Source organism: Pistacia vera, unplaced genomic scaffold, assembly GCF_008641045.1.
Source record: "Pistacia vera cultivar Batoury unplaced genomic scaffold, PisVer_v2 Contig592, whole genome shotgun sequence".
Taxonomy (NCBI): domain Eukaryota; kingdom Viridiplantae; phylum Streptophyta; class Magnoliopsida; order Sapindales; family Anacardiaceae; genus Pistacia; species Pistacia vera.
Window position 1 is genome coordinate 459,440 of NW_022196437.1, and position 12,973 is coordinate 472,412.

General features: G+C 36.5%; 1 long non-coding RNA gene and 1 pseudogene across 1 annotated transcript; both read left to right on the forward strand.

Moving 5' to 3' along the window:
* The first annotated feature begins 422 nt into the window (after nt 1–422).
* LOC116110011 lies at nt 423–5,505 on the forward strand (annotated as a pseudogene).
* LOC116109978 lies at nt 2,512–3,227 on the forward strand. The gene is made up of 2 exons (XR_004124824.1): nt 2,512–2,590; nt 2,863–3,227. It is a non-coding gene; the product is annotated as an uncharacterized LOC116109978 (long non-coding RNA).
* Nucleotides 5,506–12,973: the final 7,468 nt, after the last annotated feature.

The window sequence follows — 12,973 nt, forward strand, 5'->3', positions numbered from 1 at the left end:
CCTTATTTTACTATATAATGTAATCTACTTTCAATTAGTAAACTTGTTTCAATATTCGATTATAAAAGTAAATTCTCTATAACAAACTTGAATTCACCATGACGAATCAAGAGCATAATTCTGTTTTTGCCTATTTTTGTGTGGCTCTTTTCACATAGGAAATCGTACTTACCAAGAAGAAATCTATAACAATGATTACCTTTTTGTACTGTTTCTATTTGATTAAATTGTATTGAAATGACGTTTATGCCCCTAGACCGTCTAACACCCTCTCTAACCTCCATTATCTGATAGGGGTAATCGTACCACGTTCCAAAAATACTGGATGAAAGGATTATTTCTTCAAAAATTATGGATGAATATGATATTGTCCCGAGGAACTAGTAATATATTGCTTGGGTACATCCCCTTCTTCAACTTCAATGCTTCTTCGCCAACGCCTCACAATTCTCACTCGCCATCTCTCCACTTCCTCTTCATCCACCAAAATCCCACTTCTCTACACGCACACAAATGACAACCAAAATGACGCCGTCACTCTCCAACTCCTCTCGTGGGGGAGAGGCGCCTCAAGCCAGTTGGGCGGTGGCATTGAAGAAGTGAGACTCTACCCAGCCCCAGTTGCAAACCTCATTCTTTCTCTACCCTTTACCATCTCCCAAACTCCCGGCCGACTTGTTCAGAAAGATTCTGAAGTGGGTTCGGGTTCAAGTTCGAATATTTCAGGTGGGTTGTTTCATAGTGTGTTGGTTGTGGATGGAAAGCTGTGGGTTTGGGGGAAAGGAGATGGTGGGAGACTTGGTTTTGGGCATGAAAATTCTGTGTTTGTGCCTAGTTTGAACCCTTATTTGGGTGATGATCCTGTTCAGTGTGTTGCTCTTGGTGGAGTTCACTCTGTTGCTTTGACTTCACTTGGGAAGATTTTCACTTGGTCAGTGAGTAATTAACAACTCTACATTCATTATTGGTTGATTGATTGAGTGTTTGTTAGGTGTGAAGGTTTAAACATCGTTTGCTTAGGCGTGATTTAGCAAGCTTATTGAGTTATAACAAGTGTATATATGGTTGAGTAATCAAAGGTTAAAAAGTGTTTTTTTTTTTTTTTTTTTTTTTTTAAATAAGAAGTACATCAGCAAAAAGGCATACAAAAATAATCACTTTTATTTATGATTTGCAACAAGATGTTTGTGTTGGAGTCCATACACAATTATTGATCTTAAATTTGGAGTGATGTGCTGCAGGGGTAATGTAATACTCTAACCAAAAAAATTTGGGTATGGTAATTTATATTTTTAAAAGAGCTTATTGGGGAAGTTAGTTGACATGACATTGCACTCTCCTTGAATTGCAAACAAAGGATTATAAAACGGAAAGAAAAAGAGCTTTTATCAATTTATGGAATCACATTGACCAACAGAGCACTTTTCCTTTCTTATTTAGTAAAATGGAGATGTTGTTGTTATTCAAGATTTAGAATATAACTATGTCAGTTTAACTGGTTGGCCTGATAATTAATGATGTGCTTGTGCTTGATTGGATAAATATCAGGAGAAGAGAGTTGTGTGCACATATTCATCACATTGTGTGTTCACTAACGTGTTTTTAGCCTGAAAACAATGGCTCCTCATTAAAATGAAGTTTGCAGGGGTTATGGTGGTTTTGGTGCACTTGGACATTCTGTCTACATAGAGAGTTGTTTCCTAGATTGGTGGAAGGCTGGAATGGGGAAGATACGGCACATCGCAACCAGTAGGACACATGCTGCTGCAATAACTGAATCAGGTGTTCTCCTTAACTGACCCTGTTTTTGTAAGGAAATTCCTTACGTGTATATGAGTTTATATGGTTTTGATTTGTGACCTTGGAAACAACCCTCTTGAGTCTTGAACTCATAATGTGGAAAGCATATCAATCTCTAGTACTGCAGAAAAATTGAATGGAAAATATTTCAATGTCTGTAGGTTTATGCATCTTCCATTTATGGGTTTCTAGTTGTTCTTTATGAGAAGATGATTCATATTGCCTCAGTTTGTTACAGAAAGAATAAAGAAAGAGGGCTGTCAAATATCTTAATGCCTTCATGTTGTTTTTTTTTTTTTTTTTTTTGGCAGCAGATGCATGAGAATGCAGTTAAATTATATGCTGAATTAGCTTAGATAGCAGTGAATAGTTTTTTGATTTCAAAGGATTCACCAGGGATTGAACCAGTTAGGATTCATAATGGAGCTGAAGAGAATAAGGGGGCATTAAGAAAGTCTCGAGGGGAGGATGGTGAGGCGTTATAGATTTTAGAGTATCAGGCGCGGAAAGGGAATGTACAAAATTGGGTTGTCGTATTCCTTTGGATTGAGAGGATTGAGGCGTGATCGTGCCAAGGCATTGGCATGGTTTTCCAAGGTTGCGGATAGGGGTGAACCCCAGTCCATGGAATTTTTGGAGAGATATATGCAGGAGGAGCTGGTGTTGAAAGGAACTACACTAAGGCACTTGAATGGCTGGCGCTTATATACAGTATTTTTATTCAGCGTATAATGGAATGGGGTATTTGCATGTCAAGGGCTATGAAGTGGAAAAGAAAAATTACACCACAGTAAGTTCCTTTGCTTCTGTAGTGGTTTTTGTACATTTTGAGTTTTCAAGTGCATTAATTTAGTATCCGAGATAATTACTCTTGGGTTGGCATCATATAAAATTGAATTTAGAAGCAACTAACCAAAAGAGATTTAATGCTACTTATAGCAACAGCGATGTTTTTTTCACTATTTTTGCTTTTTGCTGTCATCTATATTGATTAAGCTCTTTAAAGTCTTTTAAGGAGTTATTTGAAGATTTTAGAATGAAAACCAATTCTTTGTACTATAGGAAAAAGAGTACTTTGGGAAGGCGGCTGATAATGAAGAGGCTAGTGGGCATTATAACCTTGGAGTAATGTATCTTAAAGGGATTGGAGTGAAGAGAGATGTGAAGTTAGCATGCAAATACTTTTTAGTGGTTGCCAATGCAGCTCACCAGAAGGCATTTTACCAGTTGGCAAAAATGTTTCACATAGGCATGGGGCTTAAGTATAATCTACAAATGGTAAATTTAGTGCTATTAGGGACCATTTGTACCTTTGTAGTTAATGCTATTATGGTAAATTTAGTGCTATTATGGCTCTCATCTCAACATGACTATGTAATCTCACTTTGTTTTTTGAGTATAGAGCCCATTTGTACCTTTGTAGTTAATGTTGTTGTATTTAATTTGATTACAAGATGGCTAATTTCTAACTAAGGAATACATTGTAAAAGTAGATTTAACTCAAATGAAATGTGTTAAGCAGTACAATTGTAAAAGTACTTTGTAGTTTGTACATTGTAAAAGTAGATTTAACTCAGATGAAATGTGTATCCAGGAAACTATACAATTGTAAAAGGTACTCCTAACTCAAATCAAAAGTGTTAAAGGAGTACAATTGTAAAAGTACTTTTAAGTTTTAACTCAAATGAAATATGTATCCAGCAAACTATACACTGCTGAAGCTGCCAAAAAAATCAGTTTTCAGATGCTGAACCAACACTGCACAAGTTGCAAAAATGCAAACAATTGAGCTGCAACTCCAGAAAAAACACTCCCGGAAACTGCCAGTCTAGAACAGCCGGGAACATCCAAGCAGCCTCCCCAGAATAAGCTTAACTTCCAGCAGACAAGAAACTGCAAAACCTGCAGAACTGTCCATGGAACAGCAGAAAAATGCAGCAATTAAGCTGCAGCTCCACAGCCATTCGTTACTAGATGGTGGAAGGTTCTTGGAATGGGAAAATACGGACATTGCAACCAGTGGGACACATAGTGCTGCAAAACTGAATCAGGTTGTTCTTCTTAACTGACCCTTTTTTTGTATGGAAATTTCTTTACATGTATATACTATGGGTTTGCATTTTAGATATAGGCTGCTTAACTGGACCAATTTATATGAGTTTTGATTTGGACCTTCGGAAACAGCCCTCGAACTCATAATGTGGAAAACATATCAAACTAGTACTGCAGTACAAATTGAATGGAACCTATTTCAAGTCTGTAGGTTTATGTATTCTGCATTTAGGGTTTCTAGTGTTCTTTATGAGAAGATGATTCTCATTGCCTTCATATTTGTTACGGAAAGAATAAAGAAGAGGGCGTCAAATATCTTAATCCACTATTATTGAATATAGGGGAACTTTACACTTGGGGTCGAGATGAAGGAGATGGAAGATGGGCCTTGGTCCTGTCAGGCCCTAATGGGAGGTGGACTTAGTATCCTCTCTAAGGTCAAAGCATTACGTATCTGTGGCTGCTGTTTCTTGTGGTGGCTTTTACAACAGTGTGACAGAGGAGGGCAACTTTGGAATTCGGGAGGTAAAGATATCAAATCTTTTGTCTTATTTTTCTCCTTATCTCTACCCAATTGTAGTTAGTTACTTTCATTTATTTGTTCGGAATAGTTGACAATTTGGATATCACCTCTTAGTTTTCAACTTTGATGAAATTCCATTTATCCGCTTGTGTAATTACAATGACATCATATTACAAATTGTCATGTGTTCTGCTCAGCAAGTTCTAACTATGAGCTTGGAAGAGGTGATAAGGTTGTGGTTGGAGACCCAAGCCATCTAGCCTTGAAGGTGTTTGTATCAAGATAGCAAGTGGTGGCTATCACTCCCTTGCATTAATGGTTAAATAATTGCTTAAATTCACAATTGCCATGGCAACCTTATTAAATCCATTCCTCACTTCTCACCCCCTCCCTATCTGGCTGTATATATATATGGTTTCATTTTTTATGTAAAATTCAGATGAAGGCAAGTTCTTTCTTGGGGATATGGTGGACATGGTCAGTTGGTGCATTCTTCAACCGAAAATCAGAAAGTACCTGTGGTGATTGAGGCTTTAGCTGATGAGCGTGTAGTTTACATCGCTTGTGGGGGCTCATCCTCAGCAACCATAACAGGTCCTTGATATTTCCATCACCCTTCAATCCTACAATCTTCCAAAGATCTATAGTTATCCGATCTCATAATAGCACAGAAATGAGGTTTGAGGATATCTTTAGGATTCAACTAAGTTGAAAGATACTTAAATTTAATAAAATCAAAATTTGGTATCCTTATAGAACAATAATTTTATATGCAATCAAATAAATAAAACTCATGATTAATATTTGTTTTTACCATATTGTTTGATAATTTGCTATATATTCAGATAAGGGGAAGTTGTACATGTGGGGGAAATGCCAAAGATTCTCAATTGGAGGTTCTGGGTTGCAGAGGGTACACTGTGTCTGTTGAAGTCAAGTTTCTAACGGAGGATGATGGATGGGACCCACAAGTGTTATCTGTTGCAGTTGGTGCATCTCATGCATGTGTTTGGTTTCAAGGTCATGTTGTTAAAGATGGTCTAATAATCGAAAGGTTTTCTCAACTCATATAGACACAACAAACAAGTATGTATCGTTTAACAGCTCAAACAGAGGCTAGAACAGATGTGTAGACTTGGGATAGGATAAGTTCTTTAAGTTACTAAAATATTGCCAAAGCATTTAGGAGGTGAATCAGGTTGCTGACTGGTTAGTCAATAAGGGAGCTTCACCTTGACAATTGCTGATCACTAACTGCTTTTGTTTGAATCCCTTTAATGAATTAATTATCTGGAAGACTAGAGAATTTTGACGTTATAAGCTCCTGTCACAAATGCAAGTTACTTCTTAATTGTCCCTCTCATTGATGCATCGTCTCATACATATTAGTTTATTGACATTCCTTTTGTTGAAAGTTTATTGCAAACATGACTACTTTTCCTTTAAATGTTGATCATATTGCTTAGTTGTTTTTATTTGAAGTCAGCATGAGAAAGATTTGCGATGAATTTAATAAGAAAGCATGCAAATAAATATGTTTGCTCAGGTGCATTTGATGCCTGTACGAATACCATTGGTTTGTTTTTGTATGATCTTTGATGCTCTGGAACTGTGGACAATATTATAAGTGATAAATTTAAAGTTGGTATATTCGAGAAAAACTAGAATATCACAAGATATCATGTCAGTCCTGTCACAATCTCATGATATATGTCTGAGAATTTTCTTTACATCCATTTTTATAATCAATGAGATTGGTGATTAAACTGAATATCTATGTAGTATGCATATATTGTTTGTGATATCATTATGCAGTATCCCGTGGTAACATAAACTTTTTCGTTCTTGAAGAAGTTAAAGGGTAGAATTTGCCTCAATGTTGGCAGATCTCATAGAAGTTAAGCCAGCTAAAAAACTATGACATTACTGGAGAACATCAATTCACACAAAACTTATGTGATTTAAACTTTTTGTCTCCTCATCTCTCTAACTAGAATTATAAATATCGAGAATATGATACAACAAAATGATCATCCAAGAAGTAAATATTTACTGTCTTTATGCACATCATAAATTCAGTATTTGTTATACAAAGATGTGATACGACTTGTATTTTAAGTTTTTTCAACCAACTATTCTTACAAAACCTCTGATACAATCACGAAAGCTTAAAGCAGAGAAAATATAACCAAGAAAGAGTTTCACAGAAAAACCAGAAGCAAAAATGAGTTCCAACTATTGATTTTGCAAAGCGGCTTTTGGATCGAGATGGTGGTTCTCATCAAGTTCTTGGCATCATGAAAACAATTGAGGGCTCTTCTGATCACACTTGATCACTTCCAGCTTTTGATACTACAATAAGGTTATAATCTTCTTATGTGACCCTCCCTCACTGCAAAAATCTAAAGTTTACAGAGAAAAACTTTTGACTGATCATAGAGAGGAGTTACAAACCTTATGTAAAGAAGCTATTATTGAATGTTCTTTTAAACACTAACTCAGCTCACTTGCTGGTTGGTGTTTGATATGTTTTGTTCATCAATTGTAGATGTGGAAATGAACTCGGTGTTCCTTCATTTGTTCTTCACTTGTAATGCAGATTTTTTGGTCTCATGTTGTACCTTCCAGGTTGAGATGATGAAGTTGGAAGAGAATTTGAAGAGTCTAATTCTGATTATATAATTCCTGGTTTGTTAATCCAATTCCTAGCCGAAATTTTCCTTTGTTTTGTTTAAAAAGTATGGTGTGTGATATATTGTGAAGCATGGAGAAGATTCAAGGAGACCAAAGGGATTATTGTCAACACTTACACAGAGCTGGAGGATGCGTTAAGTGTTCGTTGAATGATTTTGAAGACGATAATTTACCTCCTGTTTACACAGTTGGGCTGCTTATTGATGTGAAAGGGGAGAGTGATAAGTTTGTTCGATGATGATCAGAAAGAGATGAGATCCTGAAATGGCTGATGATCAACCTGATTAAGAGTTCTTTCTTGTGCTTTGGAGGCCTGGGGAGCTTTGATGAAGAGAAAGTAAAAGAAAAACACTCGGGCTGGAGCAATGTGATTACAAATTCTGTGGTCTTTACGCAAGTCGCACCAAAGGATAAATTTGAAGGGCCTAGTGATTACAAAGGTGATCTCAGGAAGTATTGCCAAATGGGTTCCTGGAGAAAACAAATAAGACTGGTTTGGTATGTGGAATTCAGTAGGTGTTGGCCGTAAATCAGTAGGAGCATTTGTGTCCGAGTGGGGTGAATTCAATCTTGGAGAGGTTGTGGTTTGGAGTTCCAATGCAACATGGCTATGTATGCAGAGCAATAGCTTAAGCATTCCAAATGGCAAAAGATTTGGAACTGGCTGTGAGGTGATATTGGATTATAGAAATACTATTTTTCAGTGTGATCAAATCTTGTTTCTTACTTTCTACTGAATAACTGGAAACGAGAAAGATTGTAAGTTCCATGTTGGGGTTAGTGTCCATGCCTCAAAGGGCACAAACTTTCTTCAGTGCTCAATCAAATTTTGTTCAAAATTGCCACTGCCATGTGATTAACTGCTGGAACTAAGGACACTTGTCGTGTATGCTAATAAGCGAAAATATAAATACATAAATTTGTTCTCAAATAAAATGTGTCATGGATGACGATAATAAGGTGAGGAAGTGAAAATTGTTGCCATTTTAACAATTATTAGACCTTAAAATTGTGATCAGGATTGACTTAACCCGATTAGAGATAAAATCGAATAAGACAAATACATTTGCATGATTGAATAAGACAAGTACCTTTACATGATTCGGCAAGAAATGCCGTGACAACATGCAAGCTTGATTGGGTTGGGATTGATAATATAATAAGTAGAAAATAATTTACATATTGAATATTAACTAAATAACACTATAAAAGACAGGACAAAGAAGAAGAAATATACTCTCATCTTTTGATCTTCTCATCAAAGCCACAACCAAAAATGAAGAAAGTGATCTTGTCTTCATCCCTGGACCAGGCGCGGCCACCTAGTTCCATATTGAGTTTGCAAAGCGTTGTTGGATCGAGATGATTGTTTCTCAGTGTGTTCTTCTCAGGATTTTCTCTTTGGCCCCCCTTCAGCTGCACACACCAAATCACTTGCAAAATCTAATACTTCAATAAGGGTCATCAATCTTCTCTTCCTGTTGACTACTGTCTTCCAAAGAGGTTCTAAATCCTTGAAAAGTGTTATGACTGAGTATATAGATGTCATAGAGCTTGTGTTAAAGAAGCTTTGCAAGCATGTGCTTTCCAGTTCTAATCAGCTCCACTGCTGGATTGGTAGTTGATTTCTTTTGTACATCAATGATAGATGTGGGAAATGAACTTGATGTTCCTTCTTATTTGTTCTCCCCTTCTAGTGCAGCTGCTGTTGGTCTCTTGTGGACCTGATCGAGTTGGAAGAGAAATTGAAGAGTTTGATGGTGATTGGTGATCCCAATTATGTTAATCCAGTTCCAAACAGTGGTCTACCTGACGTTTTGTTGAACAAGCATGGTGGCTACAATACATTTATGAACCATGGGAGAAGATTCAAGGGGACCAAAGGGATATTGTCAACACATTTGAGGAGCTGGAATCTATGCTAGTTCTCTTGAGAGAATGATTTTGATATATGCCACCTATTTACACAGTTGGCCAATGATTGATCTCAAGAGTGAGAGTGACAAGTTAGTTCTAGATGTGACAGAAAAGAGATAGATCTGAAATGGCTTGATAATCAACCCGAATCATCAGTTGTTTCTTGTGCTTTGGAAGCCAAGGGAGCTTTGGAGAAGAGCAAGCGAAAAAAATTACAGTGGATTGGAGCAAGTGGGTGAGGTTCTTGTGGTCAATACGGAAGCCACCACCAAAGGATTAAGTTAGAAGGCCTATGATTACAAGGTGCTTCTCAGGAGGTTTGCCAAATGGGTTCTTGGAAAGAACAAAGAGATTGGTTTGGTTTGTGGATGGGCGCCACAAAAGGCGGGTGTTGGCTCATAAATCAATAGGGGGATTGTGTCACATTGTGGGTGGGATTCAATCTTGGAAAGCTTGTGGTTTGGTGTTCCAACTGTGACATGGCCTATGTATGCTGAGCAACAGATTAATGCATTCCAAATGGTTAGAGATTGGGATTGGGTGTGGAGTTGAGATTAGATTACGGGATCATGAATGGGGAGTTGTGGTCGCAGAGAGAGATAGCAAGAGCTATCAAATGTGTGATGGAGAGTGATAATGAGGTGAGGAAAGGGTTTAAAGAGAAGAGTGAAAAGAGCAGATTAGCAGTAATGGAGGGTGGATCTCATGCGCATTGGAGACTTGATTGATGATATATTAAGAAACAAAGCCATGAAAGAAACATAGTCTGTTATTCATATTTTATCCATTTTCCTTAAAGAGTTTCAAGTTTGAAAGTTCTCCATGAAATATTTTGTCTACTTGTTCATTTTCTATGTAGTAATGAAGTTTCTTGTACTTAATTTTAGATTTTTACTCGATTTATGTTGAGTTGATTTTAACTTTTATGTTTGTGACTTCACATAAACTAAGATGGGTAACAAAATAAATTTAGCTGGTTATCCCAACTAAAAGTTTACCACCTTAGGAAAAAAAAAAATTATATATATGAACACGTGAAACAGAATCTTTAAAACTAAGAGAGTTCAAACATGAGAAGGTGATATAAATATTTCAATGGGATAGTAACTCTGAACTCTCAAAGTTTTTCTGATATATATAAGTCTCTAAGGTATACATATTTCGATGATCAACCGATTTATCAGTAGTGTCTTCTACTTTGGAGGGCTGGGGAGCTTTGGAGAGCAAGTGAATGAAATAACACTTGGCCTGGAGCAAAGGGGGCATAGATTCTTGTGGTCATTACGGAAGCCACACTAAAAATAAATATGAAGGGCCTAGTGATACAAAGGTGATGTCCAGAGGTGTGCCAAAAAGGTTCTTGGAGAGGACAAATGAGACTGGTTTGGTGGTGTGGGGGAACACACAAAACAAGGTGTTGTCTCATAAATCAGTAGGCGGATTTGTTTCACATTGTGGGTGGAATTCAGACGGGGAGCCTCTGGCTTGGTGTTCCAATGGCAAAATGGTCAATGTATCTGAGCAACGATGAATGCATCAAATGGTGAAAATTTTGGACTGGCTGTGGATGTGAGATTGGATTAAGAAATATTAGAGAGAAGTTGTGTCAGCAGATGAGATAGCAAGAGCTATAAAATGTGTGATGGAGAATGATAATGAAGCGAGGAAGAAGGTCAGAGAGAGATTGAAAAGAGCTATAAAATGTGTCAGCATAATGAATGGTGGATCTTCATTTGCTGCATGTGGATGCTTGATTGAGGATGTATTAGGAAACATGTCATAGAAGAGGATATAGTTTAGTGAAATATTGTAGTACATAAAAAGATTTTCATTCTCTAAATAAGTCTGAGATGATATGGTATAGCTTTAAGATAAGTTAGAATAGTAAATTATGCAGAAACAACAGCACTAGAGTTACCATGTAGCATTAGCAATTATTGGGATCAATCAACTTCATTCATAAGATTGAGAGATAGATGAACTCAATTAAAACATGCATGAAGAAGAGGATATATTTACATTCCCTTTTATAGTTTTTAAAGGATAACTGAAAAATAGCTTACAAAAACACTTACAAAAGTTACAGAATAATAAAAACTGAAAATAACTTCATTTGGTTTTCTCTAAACTAAAACTCTAAACCATGCTCGGCACAGTACCTAGGCATCAAGCATTTGGAATTTTAGTTCCAGCTTTTCTTGTGTGCCACGGCATGCGTCCTCTACTTGTGTGCTGTGCCTTCTACCAAAACGTGTTCATTATTAACAGTACTCCTTATTGCTCAGAAACTATGGCCTAATAACACATACTGTTAAGGAAATGACTTCTAGCCGCTCTCTTGACCCATTCAGTAGTAGATGCTAAGACTATACAGTTGACCAAGGTGATATAAATGGTGACAAAGGTTCCTTAAATCAAGACACTACAGCTACAAGATATTTAAGGTATCAATCTGGTCAACCTGTAAATTGATTCAATCTCCCTAATTGTCTCAATTATGTAAATCTTGTAAATCTCCATATTGTACTCTTCTATTTAACTGAATTTAACTCTTCTAATCTCATCTTGAATTAGAGATTTCCAAAGACTATTGAATTGATTTACCCATAGTTTGATTATGACCTCTTGACTATTTTCTAAATAAGTTTTCGAGAGTTGTAGAGGTGTATACATCATGTACTGTACATTTAACCAATAATTTCTAAAAAGGAAAATATACTTCATCTCTGTCATCACATTTACCACTAACAATGAAGATAGCTGAGCTTGTGTTATCCCTGGACCAGGCGCTGGCCAACTAGCTGCAATTGAGTTTGCAAACGCTGTTAGATTGAGATAATGATTCTCAGGGACTGTTTCTCCTTTTGGCACCTCCTACAGTGCATGCACCAAATCACTTGCAGAATACTATTATTCAGTAAGGTTCATCAACTTCCTCCCTCCAAGACCTCTCTTCAAAAGAGGTTCTAAATCTGTAGAAAAGTTTTTAATTGAGTTTATAGATTCATAGAGCTTGTGTAAAGAAACTATTGTCAAGCATGTGCTTTAAACTTTTAGTCATTTCATTTGCTGGGTTGGGTTGATTTTCTTTGTACATCAAGAGATTGGGAAATGAACTTGAGTTCCTACTTATGTTCTACACGTCTAGTGAAGCTTCTGGTCTCGTGCTGTACCTTCCAATTCGACATGATGAAGTAGGAAGAGAAATTGAAGAGTTTGATGGTGAGTTGGTGATCCCTAGTTAATTAATCAATTCCAGCAGTGGTCTGCCTGAAGTTTTGTTGAACAAGCATGGGGGCTACACTATAGTTATGAACCATGGAAGAAGATACAAGGAGACCAAAGGGATATTGTCAAACATTTGAGGAGCTGGAATTATTGGGGATCAGTGATCACTCAATTCATTTTTAAATTTTATGACTGTTCTCAATAGGGTGTTCAAAAGCGGTTAACCGCTTTTTTGAACCGAACCGTTTTTCGGTTTGGGAAATTCCCGAACCAAAACCGAACCGGTTTGGAGGGGAAACCGGTTTTTCGGTTAACCGAAAAAACGGTTAACCACTTTTTTTAAAGCGGTTAACCGGTTTCCCTTTTTTTATAAAACTTATTTTTTTTTATTTTTTCCTAAATTAAATTGTAAATATAAAATACTATCCAAATAAAAAATAGACATTCATTATATCATTGACCACTACAAACAATACATTCAAAATATTATATTTTTATTTAATATATAATATATAAATTATTATTATTAATATATATATATATTATATATAATTGTAAAACCGGTTCAAAAAACGGTTCGGTTAACCGCTTTTTATTTTTTCCAACCGAAAATTCGGTTTTTGAATTTTTTCGAACCGTAATCGAACCATTTTTTCGGTTAACGGTTTGCGGTTCGGTTCGATTTTTGCATTTTTTGAACACCCTAGTTCTCAATGATCCAAAGTTGTGCTTTGTGCTCTACTGTCTGTTCAAAAGTGC